This window comes from Callithrix jacchus, chromosome 16 (assembly GCF_049354715.1).
Source record: "Callithrix jacchus isolate 240 chromosome 16, calJac240_pri, whole genome shotgun sequence".
In the NCBI taxonomy this organism is placed as follows: Eukaryota; Metazoa; Chordata; class Mammalia; order Primates; family Cebidae; genus Callithrix; species Callithrix jacchus.
In genome coordinates this window covers 22629797-22653068 of record NC_133517.1, presented here as the reverse complement: position 1 = coordinate 22653068, position 23272 = coordinate 22629797, and the positions used below count along the sequence as shown (strand labels likewise).

Genomic DNA, 23272 nt, shown 5'->3' with positions numbered 1-23272 from the left:
CAGCCTGGACAACATAGCAAGACCCTGTTTCTAAAATAAATAACATAAATAATGAATATGGCAGGGAAACACAGGGCTCACTTCGCCAGCAAGCAAGATTGACATACAGTAACCTTTATTACAAGAATTTCGGGGCCGGGCATGGTGGCTCACGCTTGTAATCTCAGCACTTTGGGAGGCCGAGGAGGGCGGACTGCCTGAGCTCAGGAGTTCGTGACCAGTCTGGCAACACGGTGAAACCCCGTCTCTACCGAAAAATACAAAAAATTAGCTGCGCGTAGCAGCGTGTGCCAGCTACTCGGGAGGTGGACACAGGAGAGTCACTTGAACCCGCGAGGTGGAGGTTGCAGTGAGCCGAGATCGCAACACTGCACTCCAGCCTGGGCGACAAAGTGAGACTCAGTCTCAAAAAAAAAATCGGAAAATAATGCCAAGAGGCCAGCCTAGCTCTGTAGTCTTAAGGGAAGTCACAATATCTGAAATCCTCAATTTGCTTATCAGTAAAATGAAGGGATTTAGCCTGGTGACCTAATGGGCTCTAAATGCCCTTATACTCTAGAGTGTGTCCTGCTGGGCTCAACTCATAGGAGAGGAGAAAGAATGCAGGGAAGTATTGTCTAGTCAGGAGTGACACAGAGAAATTGAGAACTTTTAGAAAAAGCGTTAGGGATCTCTGGCATCACCTCATTCAACCTCTCCCTTCCAACTTTCCTGTTTGTAATAATAATAATACACTAGTCCCCCACACATGCCCTTATCAGCAGTTTCCCTTTTCTTTTTGTGACCTACAATCTGAAAAAATTAAATGGAAAATTCTAGAAATAAACAGTTCATAAGTTTTAAATGGTGTGCTGTTCTGAATAGTGTGATAAAATGTCACACTATCCCCTCCATCTACCCTCCCTCTGTCTAGTTTGTCCATGCTGCAGATGCTACCCACCCCCTAGTCACTTAGTAGGCATCTCCAACATCAGGTCAGTTGTAGAGGTGTCACAGTGCTTGTGTTCAAGGAACCCTTACTTCATGATGGCCCCGAAGTGCAACAGTCATGATGCTGGCATATTGTTATAATTGTTGTATTTTATTATTAGTTATGGTAGGTAATCGCTTACTATGCCTAATTTAGAGAGTAAATGTTATTGTAGGCATGTATGTATAGGAAAAAACATAGTTTAGATGGGTTTCAGTACTATCTGCAATTTCATGGAACCACTGGGGGTTTTAGAAGGTATCCCCTTAGGTAAGGAGGGAATAATGTATAATTCTGCCCCTAAATCAAAACCTTTGACTCTTCCCTCTCAGTCCTCACATCTGGCTTTCTCCTTTACAGAGCCTCTTCAATGACTCTTCCATTTTCACTGCCATCTCTGTATAAGGAACAAATTCAAAGAATTCAGGGTATTTGATCTGATCCTAACCTACACTTCCCACCGAAGCTCCAACTTACTCTCTTGTGTATACATCTGTTTGACAGTCTCCTCAATGTACAGAAACCACATCTTACAGCTAACATCCCTACCACTGTACATGCAAACCCACTGCCTCCTAGCTGGAATACCCTCTTCTCAGTCCTAGCTATCTGTCCTGACTACTATAGCCCAGCTCAGGGACATCTCTGTGATATAAAATGCTGTCATACTTAGGATTTGAACCACTCACGTTAGCATGGAGCAGGGCTACTTTTTTTTCCTATCTAGAATATTTATCTCAGGCCAATTATGGTGGTTCACCTGCAATCCCACTGCAATCCCAGCACTCTGGGAGCTGAGGCAGGCAGATCACTGAGCCCAGGAGTGGAGTTTGAGACTAGCCTGGGCAATATGGCAAAACCCCATCTCTACCAAAAAAAGAGAAATTAAAAAATTAGCCAGGTGTAGTGGTATGTTCCTGTAGTCCCAGCTACTTGGGAGGCTGAGGGGGGAGGATTATTTGAGCCTGGAAGGTACAGGCTGCAGTGAGCCAAGATCACCCTACTGCACTCCAGCCTGGGTGACAGAGCAAGACCCTGTCTCAAAAAAAAAAAAAAAAAAGAATATTTATCTTGCTGGGCATAGTGGCTTATGCCTGTAATAAGCCAGGCGGGAAGCCACTTGGAAGGCCAAGGCGGGAAGATTTCTTGAGCCCTGATGTTCGAGAGCAGCCTCAGCAATACAGAGAGACCTTGCTTCTATAAAAAAATTAGCCAGGCATCAGACCCAGCTACTGAGGAGGATTAAGTGAGAGGATCATTTGAACCCAGGGTCAAGGCTACAGAGAGCCATGATTGTACCACTGCACTTCAGCCTGGGTGACACAGGGAGAGCCTATCTCAAAACAAATGAACAAACAAAAAAAGAATATTTATTTCTAAAACTAACTTTACACTTTTTTTTTTTTTGAGACAAAGTCTCGCTCTGTCACTCAGGCTGGAATGCAGTGGTGCAATCTTGACTCACTGCAACCTCCACCACCCAGGCTCAAGCGATTCTCCTGCTTCAACCTCCCAATTAGCTGGGATTACAGAAGTACACCACCACATCCGGCTAATTTTTGCATTTTTAGTAGAGGTAGGATTTCACCATGTTGGCCAGGCTGGTCTCAAACTCCTGATCTCAAGTGATTTGCCCACCTCAGCCTCCCAAAGTGTTAGGATTACAGGCATGAGCCACCACACCCAGCCAACTTAAAACTATTTATGAGATGTCCCCAGGCCCCAGCCAATCTAGGAATAAAAATTTTCAATATCTTAAGAAGGCTAAAAGAAATTATAGATTCATCCATAATTAGGCTGTTCAGATTACCTATAACAGCAAGATTCTGTTTTTGTCTGAAATATTATGATACTGAAGTAACACCAGTTACTTAATGCTAACCAAATGCTTTGATTGGCAGTTACATGCGGCTGGTTCATAAAAATGGAGAAATAAATTATTATTAAGTAAGACTTTTTTAGACTAAATCTTTGAGATTCATGGAGGTAAATAAAAAGTAACCTACCCACTCTTCTTCACCTCATTGCCCAAACAAGTGGGTATACCCATAGTGAATGTTTAAAAATATATTAATCAGTCCATGATTATTTTGCCCTCTCTCTCCTTTGCTGTAACTAAAATACTGGTCTTTTCTTTTTCATGCAAATAAGACAGTGAGAGCTTCCTCTTTTAATTTCAAAGAAATTCTCAAGAATAAGTGAAAAAGAATCACACAGCATTTCTTGGAGTTGGACTAAAAAGGTTTTCAGTGTTCTAGAAATAAACCCTTAAATCACAGTAAATTCCCTACATTAGGGAGCTCTAAGTGCTATCAAGGTCTTTAGAGAGTAAATTTTCCTTAACTGCAATATAACCCAGATGGCACAATAGAAACAGAAACAAGTTTGCAGAATGACTACCAAGTAAGAGTGAAAACTGATTTGCAATCTATCAATGGCCCCTTGTGTTTTGAAAATGTCAATGGCACATTTCAGGGAGGCCCCAGAGCTCTCAAGTCTGTCCCAAACAATCTATAAATCACTGGTCACAGCAAACCTTTACAATGTTCTGGAGAGTCAAGAAGTATTAAATAGACAGACTAAATAACAGTCACACTTCATTTATAGAGTGGGTTGTACCAGAGGCTATTGGTAATAGACTCTTGGAACTTTTCTCTACCTCTCCTCTAAATGTGAAGTGAGTATTAAGAGTAGAGCCTTAGCGGACTTCTGAATCCAGCCAACAAGGAGTAACAAGGACCAAATTGCCCCTCCCACCTGAACCAACCAAAAGAATAAAGGAAAAAGAGCCAGACAAAATATATAAAACATATGTTTTCAAGATACTGGATATCAGGCAGTGAAAAAAAATGATTCCTAAGCAAACAAAGTTTATCCCCAGCTTACTACTTTCACATACCTTAACACACTATGACACAGGGAGTGGAATGAAGGAAAGCCCAGCAGACTCCCTGAATTGAGATGATGGAGCTATGGATCCAGGGAGAATAAGATGGTCAGAGTTCACAAGACAGTGTACAAGAGGAAGTTAACTGCACAAAGAACCCTAGAGACCTGCAGAAGGTTCTCCTGGAGAACTTGACAATGCAAATCAGTGCATGCATGTGAAGAAACCACAAAAAGTACAGCAAAGGAAAAAAACATATGAAAACATTAGACAGAATAGCACTGGGAACTCACAGAGGGCCAGGAATAATGGCTGTTCCCAACAGGTAGACTAGCAAACCTCCCAATTCAATGGAGGTAGGATACTAAGAGGGTTCCTACATTACTTAAACTGGGGAGGGATTAGCTCTAGAATAAATACTGCTTGGGTCCTTCCAGAAAAAACATGGAAGTAGAATCTGAAAGGATTGAACTATTTCCAAGTAATTTAACTCCATCTCAAATATAAATCCAAGCATATTTATACAAATACAAAAATATCCAGCATCTGCTGGGTGCAGCTCATGCCTGTAATCCTAGCACTTGGGAGGCTGAGGCGGTAGATCACCTGAGGTTGGGAGTTTGAGACTACCCTGACCAACGTGGAGAAACCCTGTCTCTACTAAAAATACAAAATTAGCTGGGCGTGGTGGCTTATGCCTGTAATCCCAGCTACTAAGGAGGCTGAGGCAGGAGAAGCACTTGAACCCAGGAGGCAGAGGTTGCAGTGAGCCGACATCATGCCATTGCACTCCAGCCTGGGCAACAAGAGTGAAACTCCATCTCAAAAAAAAAAAAAAAAAAAAAAAAAATCCAGCATCCAGCAAGAAAAAAAAAATCACAATGTCTGACATTCTATATTGAATATGTGGCATTCAGTATTATAAGGCATGTAAGAAACACAAAAATATGACCAATAATGAGATTAAAAAGTAACCACTAAGCCAGGCGCAGTGGCTTACATCTGTAATCCTAGCACTTTGGGAGGCTGAGGCAGGTGGATTGCCTGAGTTCAGGAGTTCAAAAACAGCCTGGGGAATACAGTGAAACCCCATCTCTACTAAAAATACAAAAAATTAGCCGGGTGTGGTGGCGGGTGTCTGTAATCCCAGCTACTTGGAAAGCTGAAACAGGAGAATAGCTTGAACTTGAGAGGCGGAGTTTGCAGTGAGCCGAGATCATGCCATTGCACTCCAGTCTAGGCGACAGAGTCGACTCTGTCTCAAAAAAAAAAAAAAAATTAGTCACTGAAACTGACCTGCAACTGACATAGATGTTAGAATTAGCTGACTAGTACATTAAAACAGTTATTATGCACCTAGGCCAGTCACAGTGGCTTACACCTGTAATCCCAATACTTTGAGAGGCTAAAATAGGAGGATCCCTTCATTTCAGGAGTTTGAGACCAGGTTGGGCAACACAGGGAGACCCCATCTGTATACAGTAATAATAGTAATGTACTTAAAAAGTTAAGTAGAGGCAAAGAAAGCATAAAATTTCTAAATCCAACTTTTAGAGACAAAAACACTAATCTCTAAGGTGAAAAATATACTAGATGGGATTAACAGAAGATTAGACATTACAGAAGAAAAGATTGGTAAACTTGAAGACAGCAGTAGAAACTTTTTTTTTGTGGAGACAGAGCCTCACTCTGTCACCCAGGCTGGAGGAGCAGTGGCGTGATCTCAGCTCACTGCAACCTCCGCTTCCCAAGTTCAAGAAATTCTCCTACCTCAGTCTCCTGAGTAGCTGGAACTACAGGCACAGGCCACCATGCCCAGCTAAGTTTTTGTATTTTAGTAGAGACAGGGTTTCACCATGTTGCCCAGGGTGGTCCAAACTCCTGAGTTCAGGCAGTCCACCCACCTCAGCCTCCCAAAGTGCTAGGATTGTAGGCATGAGCCACTGCGCCCTGCCAGCAATAGAAACTTTCAAAATGTAGATAGAAAAAAGAACTAAGGCTGGTGAGGTGGCTCACACCTGTAATCCCAGCATTTTGAGAGGCTGAAGCAGGTGGATCACTTGAGGCCTGGAGTTCAAGACCAGCCTGGACAACATGACAAAATCTCATCTCTACTAAAAATACAAAAATTAGTAGGATGTGGTGGCACACTCTTGTAGTCCCAGCTACTTGGGAGTCTGACACACAAGAATCCCTTGAACCTGGAAGCAGAGGTTTCAGTGAGCTGAGATTGTGCCACTGTACTCTAGCCTGGGCAAGACTCTGTTTCAAAAAAAAAAAGGGAGAGAGCAAGAAAGGTAAAGAGAATCAATGAGCTGTGGATAACTTTAAACAGCCTAATATACTTGCAACTGGATTCCCTGAAGGAGAAGATAAAGATGGTGTTGGAGAATGGGATCAGAAAACACATTTGTAGAAATCATGGCTGACATAGTCCCAAATTAGATGAAAACCATAAATCACAGATCTATGTGATTTATATGCAATGAATTAAAACACTAGAAAAATGAAGAAAACTACACCATGGCACATCATGATAAAAGTACTAAAAACCAGTGATAAAGTCTTAATAGCAGCCAGAAGAAAAGATAGGTGTAGATGAACAAAGGTAAAAATGCCAGCATAGACCTCATCAGATATAGTACAAGTGGCCAGGTACAGTGGTTCATGCCTGTAATCCCAACACTTTGGGAGTCTGAGGCGGGCAGATCACTTGAGGTCAGGAGTTCAAGACCAGCCTGGCCAATAAGGTGAAACTCTGTCTGTACTAAAAATACAAAAATTAGCTGGGCATGGTGGTGCACACCTGTAATCCCAGCTACTCGGGAGGCTGAGGCAGGAGAATCACTTGAACCTCTGGGGCAGAGGTTGCAGTGAGCCCAGATTGTGGCACTGCACTCCAGTCTGGGTGACACAGCAAGACTCCATCTCAGAAAAAGAAAAGAAATAGTACAAGCAAGAAGTGGAGCAACATCTATCAAGTAATGAATTAAAAAGAAAACCTGTCAACCTAAAACTCTATACTTAGCAAAAATATCTAAGCAAGAAGTGGAGCAACATCTATAAAGTAATGAATTTAAAAAAAAAACCTGTCAACCTAAAATTCTATACTTAGCAAAAATATTTTTCAAAATCAAAGGCTACATAAAAGTTTCTTCAGACTAAAAAAAAAGCTGAAAGAATTCATAACCAGTAAACTCACACCACAAGAAACATTCAAGGAACCCCTTCAAACATTGAAAAATTATCCCAGATTTCTGGAAATAAAGATCTACTAAGAAATGAAGAGCACCTGAAATAGTAACAACAGAAGTAAACATATTTTGATTTTTTAATTTAAATCTCTAAAAGTTAGTAACTTTAAACAAAAATAGTAATAACTTATTGTGGGTTTATATCTAATGCATAAGTAAAATATATGACAACAGTATTATAAAAGCTAGCATTAGAGACATGGAAGTATACTATTGTAAGATATATCCTATAAGTCTAAGTATCCTATAAGTGATGTGGTATAATTGAAATGAAGATAGACTATAATAAATTAAAGATACATACTTAAATCCTAATATAAAATAACCTAAAAGGAAAAACAGGAGTTATAAGGGAACAAAGGACATAAAATGGGATAATAATGCTCAATCCAAAATAAGGCAGAAAATGAAGAACAAGGAAACAAAGAACAGATAAATAGAAAACAAATAGCAATAAGAAAGATAAACTTGGCTGGGCCCAGTGGCTCACGCCTGTAATCCCAGAACTTTGGGATGCCTAGGCAGGTGGATAATCTGAGGTTAGGAGTTCAAGACCAACCTGACCAACATGATGAAACCCCATCTCTACTAAAAATATAAAAATTAGCTGAGCATGGTCACAGGCACCTGTAATCCCAGCTACTTGGGAGGCTGAGGCAGGAAAATCACTTAAACCTGGGAGGTAGAAGTTCCAGTGAGCCAAGATCACGCCATTGTACTCCAGCCTATGCAACAAGAGTGAAACTCTGTCTCAAAAATAGGGAAAGGGAAAGGGAAAGGGAAAGGGAAAAGGAAAGGAAAAGGAAAGGAAAAGGGGGAAAGGGGGAAGGGAAAGAGAAAGAAAGGGTAAGAAAGAGAAAGAAAGAAAAACTTAACTCATTTCAATAATGACATTAAATGTAATTGTCAAAACACCCAAATTAAATAATATGTCACATTGGATTAAAAGAAACAAGACCCAACTATACACTGCCTACAAAAAAAGTTGCACTTCAAATATGAAGGCAAAATAGATTAAAAGTAAAAGGACAGGGAAGATATATCATGCTAATGCTAGTCAAAAGAAAGCTGGAGCAGCTACATGAGTATATCAAGAATATTTCAAAGCAAATAATATCATAGAAAAAGAAGGTCATTTTATGATAAAGGGGCCAATTTATCAAGAGGACATAACAATTCTAAATGTTTATGCACCTAATAACAGAGCTTCAAAATATATGAACAAAACTGAAAATACTCCAAGAAGAAATAGACACATCCACAATTATAGTTAGAAGTTTCAAAATCCTTTTCATAATAACACAAGTAGAGAGAAAATCAGCAAGGATATAGAAAACCCAAATGCTATTATTAACCATCTTAATTGATATTTTCTTTATTTATTCATTTATTTATATTTTGAGACAGAGTATCACTTCAACCTGGGAGGTGCAGGTTGCAGAGAGCCAAGATTGCACCACTGTACTCCAGCCTGAGTGATAGAGTGAGAGACTCCTTCTCAAAAAAACAAAAACAAAACAAAACAGAAAACAAACCTTATGGGTTACCTTTGGATAACCGTAAGGAACTAACTCATTATTTTGAAAACTGGTAAATAAAAGACAAGAATCAAGCCTGTATCCTGTCTTCCAATGTAAACTGCACTCCGGGTAACCAAATAGTCAATGAGGAGAAGTTTGTTGTTACAGAAGAATTCTAGATAATGAATAAAGACAGAATACTACCATTTTGCAATGAATTAATTTATGATTTAATGCATGTAGGCAATGACGATCAGTGGCTGCTTATCTCATAAAAAGAGCACTGACCAAACATTTTATGCCTCCTGATAGAAAAACACATTACTATGCAGTATTCTTGCCAAAATATTTGAATCTAAATCTCATTAAGTCTCTAGCTCTAACTTCCAATTTACAGGGACTGCAGGGGTCAGAAGTACATGCCAAATGACATGATAGGAAAGCAATCAGTAAAGTTTAGTGGGAGACCTACGGGCCAAATGACCTGGTTTATTTATTACATAAGTTATAAGGGAAAAAGAAAGACAGCAGATATACAGAATAAAACACTTAAAACGAGATATTGATTACCAATTGTATGGATCTTATTTAGATCTTGATTGGACTAAACAACTAAAAAAATTATGGTCTGGGCAAGGTAGCTCACACCTGTAAGCCCAGCACTTTGGGAGGCCGAGGTAGGTGAATCACAAGGTCAGGAGTTCAAGACCAGCCTGGCCAATATGGTGAAACTAAAAATACAAAAAATTAGCTGGGTGTGTAATCCCAGCTACTCGGGAGGCTGAGGTAGGAAAATCACTTGAACCCAGGAGTGGAGGTTGCAGTGAGCTGAGATCTCGCCACTGCAATCCAGCCCAGGTGACAGTGCAATGCTCTGTCTCAAAAAAAAAAAGAAAGAAAGAAAGAAAGATTGTGAAGCAATTTGAGAATTGGAATATGACTAGCTATCCAGTAATAAGAAATTATAAAATTTTTTAAAAATCTATTTTTGTAAGTGTAATGATGTTGGTTTTTAAAAGTCTATGTTATAGAGCTTATACTTTAATATTTACAGATGAAATGATCCAATGTCTGGAATTTGATTCAAAATTATGTGTTTATAGCAGCAGGGGAGTGCAGTAAGATTTAGCCATAATTAGCTGATTGTTGAAATGGGGCAGTAGGCTTATGAAGGCTAATTATACTATTCAGATTAGTTTTTTACGTTTGAAATTTTACATAATAGAAGGTGGAGTTTTTTCTTTTTAAAAATGTATTATTTATTTATTTTTAGACAGAGTCTTCCTCTCTTGCCCAGGCTGAAGTGCAGTGCTACAATCTCACATCATTGTTATTTCCACCACTCAGGTTCAAGTGATTCTCCTGCTTCAGCCTTCCAAATAGCTGGGATTACAGGTGTGCATCACTACACTCAGCTAATTTTTGTATTTTTATAGAGACAGGGTTTCACCATGTTGGCCAGGCTGGTCTCGAACACATGGCCTCATGTGATCTGCCTGCCTCAGACTCTCAAAGTACTGGGATTATAGGCATTAGCCACCATGCCCAGCCCAAACTGTTTTTATAGTAACACAAAGGTGTTATTTGCCTTATTCTCTGTGTTGACATTTGCACTGATGGTGCAAAAACAATATTGGCTAGAACTGCTGGTGACTTGGCAGAATCCAAGCAGTGAAACCACAGTTTTCGTAGTCATTGTATTCCTCACTAATAACTTGTAGTTAAAAAACAAAAATCAGGTTTGCTTAAGAATGTCTAGCTGGGCATGGTGGCACGCACCTGTAGTCCCAGCTATTCAGGAGGCTGAAACCTAAAGGAGGAGGACTGCTTGAGCCCAGGAGTTTAAAGTTATAGTGAGCTATGATGGTGCTACTGTACTCCAGCCTGGGCAACAGAGTAAGACCCTGTCTCTAAAAATTAAATAAAATTTTAATATGAATGTCTTTGATAAAGCAGTAAATATTATTAATTTTATTCTTGACTTCTGAGTACTTTTTAATGTTGTATGTGACAAAATAGAAAGTATACATAAAGCACTTCTGCTGTACACCAAAATCCTATGATTAGAGGAAAAGCCCTTGTGTGATGGTTTGAGATGCAGTCTAAACTAACTGCTTTTTCATAGAATCTCATTTTTACTTAAAATGATGACTGACAAATGATGGTATTTGCCAAACTTAAGTATTTGGCAGACATTTTCTTGAAAATGAACAAAGTAAGCCTGTCACATCAAGGAAAACAACTCAATATATTTGTTGGCAATGATAAAATTCAAGCTTTTAAGCCAAATATAGAGCTTTCGAAAATTAGTTTCTGCCACCATGACCCTGTCTGCTTCTCTCCACTGAGAGATTTTTCTGATGCACTCACTTAGTGATATTAACAAATATGATTTTAAAAATATTGCTACCTGAAATGTGTCAATATTTGGAAGGTCTGCATAAATCACTAAACCAGTATTTTTTTCCAAATGACTACTGAAAGAAATTATAAAACCATGCATGCATCAAAATTTACTCAAAATGTAAGTGACTGTAGTAGATTGAATGGTTGCCACCCAAAAGTATCTCGAGATGAGATCATCCCAGATTATCCAGATAAAACCCTAAACCCAAGGCAAGGGTCCTTATAAGAGACAGAAGAGGAGAAGACACAGAAATACGTAGAAGAGAAGACCTTATTGGCCCGGCACGGTGGCTCACACCTGAAATCCCAGAACTTTGGGAGGCCGAGGCAGGCAGATCACCTGAGGTTAGGAGTTCGAGACCAACCTGGCCAACACAGTGAAACCCCATGTCTACTAAGAATTAAAAAATTAGCTGGGCATGGTGGCATGTGCCTCTAGTCCCAACTACCTGGGAGGCTGAGGCAGAAGAAACACTTGAACCCAGGAGGCAGAAGTTGCAATGAGCTGATATCACGCCATTGCACTCCAGCCTAGGAGACAGAACCTGACTCTGTCTCCCAAAAAAAAAAAAAAAAAAAAAAGGCCTTTATTAAGACAGAGGCAGATGGCCATTTGATGCCAGGAAAAGGTAAGGAATCCATTGTCTCCTAGAGTCTATGAAGGGAGTGCAGCCTTTGATTTCCGACCTCCAGAACTGTCAGAGAATAAATTTTTGTTGTTTTGAACTGGTATAAATCTGTTACATCTGTTATAGCAGTCCTAGGAAACTAATACAATAACAAATACATTTTAATGTAATTGAGCACAAAAATGTATTGATATGGAGCTCTAACTGGTGGTGCATGCCTGCAGTTCCAGCTACTTTGGAGGCTAAGGCCAGGAGTTTGAGAACAGCCTGGGCAATATAGCAAGACTTTATCTAAAAACAAAAGTGAATTAATATGGATTCAGGATCCAAATTGTATCTAATCTTTAAGAAACTTAGCCACAATTTTTGAAAAGGCTTTAAAAATACCCCTGCTTTTTCCAACTACATACCTCTGAAAGACCTGATTTACATATCTATATATAGATATAGAGAGATATTTCACTCAAAACAACATATTGTAACAGTTTGAATGTATAAACAGGTTTAAAGATTCAGTTGTCACCTACTAAGCCAGATATTAAAGAGATTTGCAAACAAATAATATAATGCTAATCACTAATTTTTCCAGCTTTGGAAAAGGTTATTTTTTATAAAACTATGTTTCTAAAGTTAACATGTAAGGGGTGTGTGCCTGTGTGTGTGTGTGTGTGTGTGTGTGTGTGTGTGTGTGTGTTTAGATAGAGTCTTGCTCTGTTGACCAGACTGGAGTGCAGTGGCATGAACTCAGCTCACTGCAGCCTCCACCTTTTGGGCTCAAGAGATTCTCCTGCCTCAACCTTCCAAGTAGCTGGGATTATAGGTTCCCGCCACCATGCCCAGCTAATTTTTGTATTTTTAGTAGAGACAAGGTTTCACCATGTTGGCCAGGCTGGTCTTGAACTCCTGGCCTCAAGTGATCTGTCCACTTCGGCTCCCCCAAAGTGCTGGGATTACAGGTGTGACCCACCGCACCTGGCCGTATTTTTTAACTTAAGATTTTTTTTTTTAATTTCTCAGTTTTAACCTCTTATTTTTTTATTTTATTTTATTTTGTAAAGACAGAGTCTCACTCTTTCACCCAGGCTGGAGTGCAGTAGCGTGATCTCGGCTTACTGCAACCTCCCCCTCCTGGGTTCAAGCAATTCTCCTGCCCCAGCCTCCCGAGTAGCTGTGATTACAGGCGCCTACCACCACGCCCAGCTAATTTTTGTATTTTTAGAAGACAGGGTTTCACCATGTTGGTCAGGCTGGTCTTAAACTCCTGACCTTGTGATCCACCCACCTCAACCTCCCAAAGTTCTGGGATTACAGGTGTGAGCCACCTGGCCCTGCCTCAGCCTTAACTTCTAATATAAATAGAATAGCCTAAATAAATACAAACTCCTTGGGGTCCTCAATAATTTTTAAGAGTGTAAGGAGCTCTGTGAGACCGAAATGTTTGAGAAACACTGGCATATACAACCAGTGAAAGAGGAAAGACAAGTAGGGCCTGAGGGCATGGTGGCTCACGCTTGTAATCCAGCACTTCTGGAAGCTTAGGTAGGAGGATCACTTGAGTCCAGGATCCTGGGTAACACTGTGAGACCTTGTCTCTACAAAAAATACAAAAATTAGCTGGGCATGGTGGTGCATGCCCGTAGTCCCAGCTACTCAGGAGGCTAAGGAAGGAGGATCACTTGAGCCAGGGAGGTTGAAGCTGCAGTAAGCCATGATCATACCACTGCATTCCAGCCTGGGCATCAGAGGAAGACCTTGCCTCAAAAAAAAAAAAAAAAAAATCAGGTCTGAGTAGTTAGTAAAGGGATCACGTAGGTAGGATTCCTGTCCTTTTGCACTATGCATTGGATCTTCAGGTACAAAAAGATAAAAAAAGGTCCTTCTAGGCAAAGAACCTCACAAGTATATAATAAACTTAGAAGCAGATCTATACATGATAAGGTTAAGGGAGACTACATCATCAATAAATATGTAAATATATACTCTGACATAACCAGATTATTATCTTATTAAAAATAGTTGATGTTGGCCAGGCACAATGGCTCACACCTGCAATCCCAGTACTTTGGAAGGCCAAGGCAGGCAAATTGTTTGAGCTTAGGAGTTCAAGATCAGCCTGGGTAACAGGGAGACCCTGCCAAACCCTGTCTCTACTAAAACATACAAAAATTAGCTGGGCGTGGTGGCATGTAGTCCCAGCTACTTGGGGGGCTGAGGCAGGCTAATCACTCGAGCCCAGGAGGTTGAGGCTGCAGTGAGCTGTGTTCATACCACTGTACTCCTGCAATGGGTGACAATGTGAAACCCTGTCTAAAAAAAAGTAGATGCCCACAAGATTTGTGGTTTGTCTTTTGTAAGCCCATAACTTAAAAGGATTTGGAGTTTTGTAAATGTGTATACCATACTTTTCCTCTCCTTATTCCTGTGCCTCACATAGATGGAGTGAGACCTTATAAGTACTAAACCAGCACACCATAACCCTCCTCTGGATCGTCATATATTTTTTTCACTCCATCTGGAATACATATATCTCTAGTTTTTGTTTGGTATATAGTTTGCTTGGACTGTTTAAGATTAGATGGCTTAAACAACAGAAATTTATTGTCTAACAATTCTGGAGGCACAAATCTGAGATTGTGCCATCAATCAGAGCTGGTCTCTCCTGAGGCCCCTCTCCTTGGCTTGTAGATGGCTGCCTTCTCTGTGTCTTCACATCTTCCTTGTGTACATGTCTGAGTTCAAATTTTCTTTTCTTATAAGGACGATGGTCATACTGCATTCGGGCATACCCATATGACCTCATGTTAACTTAATTACCTCTTTAAAGACCCTGTCTCCAAATACAGTCACAGTCTGAGATACTGGGGGTTAGAACTTCAACATGTGAATTTGAAGGGACACAATTCAGGCTATAACACTTTGGCTGACTCCTTGCTCTCTAGGAATCAGCCTAAATTGGACTTTCTCAGGAAAGCTTTCCTTCACCCCTGACTTAGGTGAAGATCCCTGTTATACTCACATAGGAGCCTACACTTATCCTGTTAATACATATTGTTTAGCACACAAATGAAATTAAATAGTCATTTAACTATTTTATCACTGTTTCACCTACCAAACCCTAAGAGCCAGGAGGTTAGGGACTGTGTCTGTCACATTCACCACAGGGCCCACAGCATTTAGAATAGAGGCTGATGCCGGGCACAGTGGCTCAAGCCTGTAATCCCAGCACTTTGGGAGGCCGAGGCGGGTGGATCACGCGGTCAAGAGATCGAGACTATCCTGGTCAGCATGGTGAAACCCCATCTCGACTGAAAAATACAAAAAAATTAGCTGGGCATGGTGGCGCGTGCCTGTAATCCCAGCTACTCAGGAGGCTGAGGCAGGAGAATTGCCTGAACCCAGCTACTCAGGAGGCAGAGGTTGTGGTGAGCCGAGATTGCGCCATTGCATTCCAGCCTGGGTAACAAGAGCGAAACTCCATCTCAAAAAACAAACAAAAAAAAGAATAGAGGCTAACATACTGGGGTCACTCAATGAGTATGGGAGTGCTGTATGGTGTCACAAAATGGAGGAGTTTCAGAGATGAAAATAAAAGCTGCAAGCTGACCAGGAAAGATTCTGAGACCAGCAGCAACCATCTGCAAGAGGTATACAGGCTGAGCATCTCTAACTCGAAAATCTAAAATGCTTCAAAATCCAAAACTTTCTGAGTGTCTACATGAGGCCATAAGTGGAATATTCCACACCTGACCTCATGGGACAGGTTGTAGTTAAAATGCAGGTGCACAACAGTTTTATCAGTTGTATTTAACACACCCAAGGGGATTACTGTACAACAATCTTTTAATCAAAGCACAGCATCATAGGCAGAGACTGAGAGCCTGCTGTTATTTGTTGTTGCTGTTTTGTTTGTTTGTTTGTTTGAGATGTAGTCTTACTCTGGTGCCCAGGATGAAGTGCAGTGGTACGACATCACTGCAACTTCTACCTCCTGGGTTCAAGTGATTCTCCTGCCTCAGCCTCCTGAGCCGCTGGGATGTGCTCCACCATGCCCAGCTAATTTTTGTATTTTTAGTAGAGACCAGGGTTCACCATGTTGGCCAGGCTGGTCTTGAACTCCTGACCTCAGGTGATCCACCCATCTTGGCCTCCCAAAGTACTAAGATTACAAGTGTGAGCCACCGCGCCCAACTGCGTTGCTGTTGTTGAACAACTGATGCAGGTATTCTGGGGATGCCACTGTGCTGTCTAGTTACCCTAAACACATTATTTTCTCACTGCATTAATGGTGTGTCATATTGGTTACTGTTAAGTGCTTATGTGTGAATAAGTGTGAGAAAATGATTGCTTCTCACTAGCATATCAATTCAGAGTCAGAAATGATGGTGGTACCAAACAAATACAGATCGACCACATGGGTGATGAGATAGTGACACCTTTGCTTTCTTATGGTTCAATGTATACAAATTTTTCTCCATGTACAGAATTACTTAAAATATTGTATAAAATGACCTTCAGACTGTGTGCATAAGGTGTATATGCACTTCTTCTTTCTGGAAAAAAAAATTTACATTTCTCTAAAAACCACATGTAGCACACTTTTATGCCTAAAATGCTCTATCCCCCATACCCCAAAGTTTTAACTCCTATTCCTTTTTCTGGATTCATTTCAACTGTGTCACCTTCTGTCTGAAGCCTTCTCTGACCATATTCTGTGACAGGGGTGGTATTCCTATGGCCCCCTAAATTTAATGCTATCTTATATTATTGTCCTACATAATTCTCCCTTTGCATATTTATTTCCTTTACAGCCTTAGAACCAAGCACAATATCTGCCCCATAGGTGACTAACTGCCCCAGATTGCCCCAGACTCCTGGTTTTAACATTGCAAGTCCTGCATTCCAGGAAATTTCCGCAGTCCAGGGTGGTTGGTCACCATACTACACATGTGGTAAGTTTTTGCTTGTCCCCCCCTCCCAAAACTGAGTTTCACTCTTGTTGCCCAGGCTGGAGTACAATGGCATGATCTCGGTTCTACAACCTCCATCTCCCAGGTTCAGGCAATTCTCCTGCCTCAGCCTCCCAAGTAGCTGGAATTATAGGCATGGGCCACCACGTCCAGCTAATTTTTGCATTTTTAGTAGAAACGGGGTTTCACCATGTAGATCAGGCTGGTCTTGAACTCCTGACCTCAGGTGATCCACCAGCCCTGGCCTCCCAAAATCTTGGTGGATTACAGGCACAAGCCACCACACCCAGCCACGTGCAGTAAGTTTTACTGAATGAACAGAGTCCACACATGCTATCTTGTCTTCCCCCTCTACTATTCACTCTCCAACCCAATGTCACCAGCTTCCACCTTGATACCTCATTTTGTTGGCACATGGCACAATGCTCTCCTCATGGCCAAAATCTATTGGATACTTTTTAGTCCTTCAAAGATGAACCTCTCAATAAATAATTTTTAATAATCAGAGATTATTCCTATTGGGTACCTATTCTTTCTTATAGTGAAGCAAGACAGTATTAAAACATCCATATTTATTAAGTGTAGATAGATTCAAGGAACCCATTTATTGTTTTAAGTAATTCAAAATGTCATACCATATTTATGATTCATTAAAATAATTATAAGATGTGATCAATGACAAGTGTTTTCTGAATAACAACTTTCCAGAAATGATGACTCGTGACATTTAAAAAGTACTTAAGGTAATGAGAAAAGCAGTTCTCCTTTTTCATGAAATCCAAATAAGAAAACAGAATGGTATTTTAGGAAGCTCATAACAAATGATTTTTCCTTTTCATTTAAGCTCTGAAAATATATGTACAGAAATCACCTATCAATATGTAAACCAGTACTTAAGTTTAATGAATATTTTTAAGCCAAAGAACAGATTTTCTTAATATCCTAAAAGCATAGGCCTTCCCTCAACCCCTCCCTCTCTCTTTTTTTTTTTTTAGACAGGATCTCACTCTATCAACCAGGCTGGAGTGCAGTAGTACAATCTTGGCTCACTAAAACCTGTTTCCTGTGCTCAAGCAATCCTCCCACCTCAGCCTCCCAAGTAGTTGAGACTACAGGTGTACCACCAGCATGCCTATCTGATTTTTGTACTTTTTTGGTAGAGATGGGGTTTCATTCACCATGTTGTCCAGGCTGGTCTCAAACTCCTAAACTCAAGAAATCCGCTTGCTTCAGCCTCCCAAAGTGCCAGGATTACAGGTGTGAGCCACCACACCCAGCCTCTCACATTTCTTTCTTTTTCTTTTTTTTTGAGATGGAGTCTCACTGTGTTGCCCAGGCTGGAGTACAGAGGTGTGATCTCGGCTCACTGTAACCTCCGCCTCCCAGATTCAAGTGATTCTCCTGCCTTAGCCTCCAGAGTAGTTAGGACTACAGGTGTGCACCACCATGCCTGGCTATCACATTTCTTAAGACTAAATATGAACCAATCCTCATCAAAGAATAATGACTAGCAATTGCCTGTTCACATATTCCTCTATCCCACTGAACTCTACATCCTTTGAGGGCAGGACTGGATAGCATCTCTAGCACCTAGATAAATAGGTGCCTGGCTCAGGCTGGGACAAAATAAATGTCTTAAGCAGGGCACTAGGAAGGAAGGGAGGACATTTTTAAAGTGAGCTATGTTAGATTGTTGTAAAACAAGAATTTTCCAGAAAGGAAGGCATTATATCAGAAATGTACATACATTTTATTTATAAAACATATCCAGATATGTACAAAGGACATCAGTGGCAATAAATACTAATTGCAAAGTCGACTATTATGATAGCCATTATTGACTCATCTCTTCTTGAATCTGCAGAATTTCAAATGTTCCGGTAAAAATTAATTCAGTGCTCCCTCTTCCCACCCTGCACACCCCAACTCCAGTCCAAAAAAACCAAAAAATTAATTAATTATGTTACTTCCATACAGGAGAAGATGCACTGGGAATCAAGGTAGGTTGAATGTATAGAAAATAATTCCTTTTTTATCCAAAACCCAAGAAATCTGAAGTCAATTTCTTCACCTTCCATATTTAGAGATTTACATACACATACACACACACATACAAACACACAGCCCAAAAACTATTTCCAGGCAGGGGCTGATATTCAGTTGTCATGTACCAAGACTGTAATTCTATTTTGTACATACTTAATATAATTTAGCCATTATTATTATATTCCAACTCTTGAAACTGTCTCATATATTTATATTTCTACATCTATATCTAAATTATCTCAAATTCCTCACTTGCTGACCTTTCTGAATAAATCAATCATCTGATTTCAAAAGCAAACTGTTTTTCCTAGAAAAATTGCTAAAGTTGATACAGCATTATCAAACCACTAATTTGAACCAAATTATCTCAATCTCAAATCCTCCTTAAATTCAAAGAAAAGCAAATCACATTTCAAATAAAATAAAGAAATTAAGCAACTGGCTTAGCAATTCCATTCTTGCTCACATTCACCAACAGATGTGTGCCAGAAGTCAAGTTTCTACTAGCCAAAAACTAGCAAAAACCCAAGTGTCCATCAAAAGAATAGGAAACTGAATATATGGGGAATACCTGGGTTTTTACTGTTATTCTTTGTTTTTTGTTTTTGTTTTTTGAGACAGGGTCTCATTCTGTCACTCAGACTGAAGTGTAGTGGCCCGATCATGGCTTACTGCAACCTCCACCTCTCGGGCTCAAGTGATCCTACCACCAGCCTCCTGAGTGGCTGGGACAAAAGGCGCATGTCACCGTGCACAGCTAATATTCTGGTTTTGTTTTTGTTTTTGTTTTTTGTAGAGATGAGGTTTCACCATGTTACCCAGGCTGGTCGTGAGCGCCTGGACTCAAACAATCTGCCCTACTCAATCTCCCAAAGTGCTGGGATTACAGGCATGAGCCATTGTGCCTGGCTAATTGTTATTCTTTGTATTATGCACATATGCTATGAATATTTGCTACATGTATTTGCTTAATAATGTGTTTAAAAAGAGTAAATAATTTTCAAAAATTTTAAACAATTCAAATCTAGACCACTTGATGCCTAGAATATTAAACCTTGTTTTTTTTTTTTTGAGACGGAGTCTCACTCTGTCACCCAAGCTGGAGTGCAATGGACGGATCTTGGCTGAAGGCAAACTCCACTTCCCGGGTTTAAGCAAGTCTCTGCCTCAGCCTCCAGAGTAGCTGGGATTACAAGCATGTACCACCACACTAGGCTAATTTTTGTATTTTTAGTAGCGACACCGTTTCACCATCTCGGCCAGGCTGGTCTTGAACTTTCCTGACCTTGTGATCCACCTACCTCAGCCTCCCAAAGTGCTGGGATTACAGGCATGAAAAACCTTTTATTGTTTAAATTAAAAAGTGTAAATGGGGGGTTTTAGTTGAATAAAAAAGTAGTAGAGCTACATGCCTGGGCAGCACAGAAAGACTCTGCCTCTCCTCAAAAAAAAAAAAAAATTTAGCTGGGCGTGGTGGTATGCACCTGTGGTCCCAGCTACTCAGGAGGCTGAGGCAGGAGGGTAGCTTGAGCCCAGGAGTTCAAGGCTGCAGTGAATGGTGATTGTACCACTGCACTTCAGCCTGGGAAACAGAGTGCAACCTTGTCTCAAAAAGAATAAAATATGATAAAGTAATAAAAATAGAGCTACATAATATTTACCTTTTTTTTGGAGACAGGGTCTCCCTATATTGTCTAGGCTGGAGGGAAATGGTGCAATCTCGGCTCACTGCAAACTCCTCCTCCCAGGTTAAAGTGATATTCCTGCCTCAGCCTTCTGAGTAGCTGGGATTACAGGGGTGCACCAATATACCTGGCTAATTTTGGTATTTGTAGTAGAGACAGCATTTCACCAGGATGGTATCAAACTCCTGATCTCAAGTGATCTTCCCACTTTGGCCTCCCAAAGTGCTGGAATTACTAGCATGAGCCACTGCACACAGCCTACATAATATTTACCATTAAAATTTAGAACAGTCTTCTAAATGCAAGATACGCAGCTTAGTAATAAAATAACTTTTCTATCGGATGAAAACAAGTCCAATTTTGCCCATTTTGACTGAATAATTTTTTGAATAACACAATATGGATCCATCCCTCCCTCATATTTCCTTCATCATTCTCTCATAAGCATTGATTTATTTAAAATATCTAGCAATTTAGCCGGGCATGGTGATGCATGCCTGTAGTCCCAGAGCTACTCAGAGAACTGAGACGGGAGGATCACTTGAGTGATCCTCTACCTCTAGGAGGTAGAGGTTACAGTGAGCCAAGATAGTGCCACTATACTCCAGCCTAGGCGACAGAGAGAAACCCTGCCTAAAAAAATATCTAGTGACAATTTCCCAGGAAATAATTTAATATCAAAGTCAGAAGTCCCTAACGGCCAACTCTGACATGACAGGTTTCAAATTGATGAGCCCACCATCTTTGTAAAAGTAACTCAAAGTGATGACAACAGTATGTAGGCAATTTTCAAAATTAAAATTGATGAGGCTACTCCTTCTACTTGTCAGGGTAGAGAGTTTATTGATCTCTAAATCAGTGGTGTTAGAGGGAAATGCGAATCCAGGGATCTGCTGGCCTGGTCCTGTGGGTCCCTCACCAGGAATGAGCACTAAGTCAGGTCCAGGAGTATGGAGATGCTGGTGAGGTTGGTAACAGCAGGGATGACACACGGCCTACAGGCAGGATGAGCCCAGCATATTAATAGTGCATTAACATAAGATGGAAAAATCTATCAAGACTTGACATATTTATAAATTCCCCTAGGTAATACCCAAACCTCAAGTGGCTTAGCAAACAAATTATTTCAAAATTTAGAGTTCCCTCCAGCAACTCACTGTTGTTTTTATAGGCTGCCAGTTCAGTACAGTTGGGGGTCAATTCTTAACTAATAAAATAATCAAATCTTTAAGCATAAATCAATACTACTTTAGTGGCAGTATTTTTTAAATCTGTCAAAATGATCTCCAAATTAAATCTAAGAATGATAAAAAGGATTTATATTATATAACTTTCTACTGCTAGCTTTGACTCAGCAGAACATCCTGAGTAAGTAGGAGGCCAAGTAGGAGGAAAAGGCAGTGTGTTAGATTGCTTCACATACCTCAACAATGAGAGCTGAGCCTGGTGCTGAGGATTTACAGGCATTACCTCATGTAATCCCAATAAGGAAAACCTTATGAACTCTCCATTGGGCAGATGTGGAAAGTGAAACATTAAGTAACTGGTTGAGATTCACAGTCAGTGATCCATAGTAAGAGAATCCAAGCCCAGGCCTGTCCAACACTTAAGGCTTGTGTTCTGTCTGCTGTGCTACATAACAAAGCACATTGTATCATTTTTAATAGAGACTTAACAAATCAGATACATTTTTTAAAAACGAAATTACTAAGTGGCTAAAAGTTTAAAAAATAAGAGGATTTTTAGCTTTATATTAAAGTGGTACAAAATGGCAGCATAATGGGACCTAGTCTCTACCCCCCCAAAAAAAAAAAAATTAAAAATTAGCCAGGTGTAGTGGTACATACTTGTAGTCCCAGCTACTCGGGAAACTGAAATGGGAGGATCACTTGAACCCAGGAGGTCGAGGCTGCAGTGAGCTGAGTTCACAGGACTACACTCTGGCCTGAGTGACAAAGTGAGAACCTGTCTCCAAAAAAATTGCGGAAAAAAAAAAGTCAAAGAATTCTAAATGATCACACATAGAACCATTCTTTTTTTTTTTTTTTTTTTTTTTTTTGAGACGGAGTTTCGCTCTTGTTACCCAGGCTGGAGTGCAATAGCGCAATCTCGGCTCACCGCAACCTCCGCCTCCTGGGTTCCGGCAAGTCTCCTGCCTCAGCCTCCCGAGTAGCTGGGATTATAGGCACACGCCACCATGCCCAGCTAATTTTTTGTATTTTTAGTAGAGACGGGGTCTCACTATGCTGACCAAGATGGTCTCGATCTCTTGACCTCATGATCTGCCCAGCTCAGCCTCCCAAAGTGCTGGGATTACAGGCGTGAGCCACTGCGCCTGGCTGAACCATTCTTACATAATATGGCACCATACCAGATCTTGGTCTCCTTCAGTTCTGCAAGTCTAGCCATGGACTTTCTAAACCAGGCATTCTGTACTATATACTCAGAAAACTGTGTGGCTGTTTAAACTACCTGAAGATAGTCTTTTATTCTAAGTAATTACTTGGTAAGAAATTTGACAGAAGTTGATAGAAAAACCATGGTTCTATGCTCAAAAAAAAAAAAAAACACACACACACACATTAAAATGAGGTTAGGGAATAAAAGTCTATTTAAAAAATAAACCTCACATCTTAATACCATGAGAACACCTTTCAGAAAGCTACATTCGGCATGCTTTGAATTATGAATCGTCTCCTGATGTCATCATACCCCAGATATTTGAATTGGCCATGAAAGACCAACAAACACTAGCCTGTCAAAATCTAAAATTACCATGGAAAAAAAAACGTTTATTTTTTTGAAATGAGAAATTCTAACAGGCAATTTAAAATCTATTCAATACTCTTTCTATGCCCTCTAGAAAACAACATGCCAATGAATACTTCCAGAAGGATTTTATCTTTGT

At 40.3% G+C, this 23272-nt stretch overlaps 1 protein-coding gene across 23 annotated transcripts in view; it reads right to left on the bottom strand.

Annotated features, from left to right (window-relative positions):
* The window catches only part of SGK3 (serum/glucocorticoid regulated kinase family member 3), a 199643-nt gene that overhangs the window by 92954 nt on the left and 83417 nt on the right, over positions 1–23272 (bottom strand). The window contains exon 3 of one of the 23 annotated variants that reach the window (XM_078352555.1): positions 22212–22329. The exons of the other annotated variants lie outside the window; for them this stretch is intronic. The gene's annotated coding sequence lies outside the window, so the exon portion shown is untranslated. The remainder of the gene's footprint in view (positions 1–22211; positions 22330–23272) is intronic. 23 annotated transcript variants of the gene reach the window in all.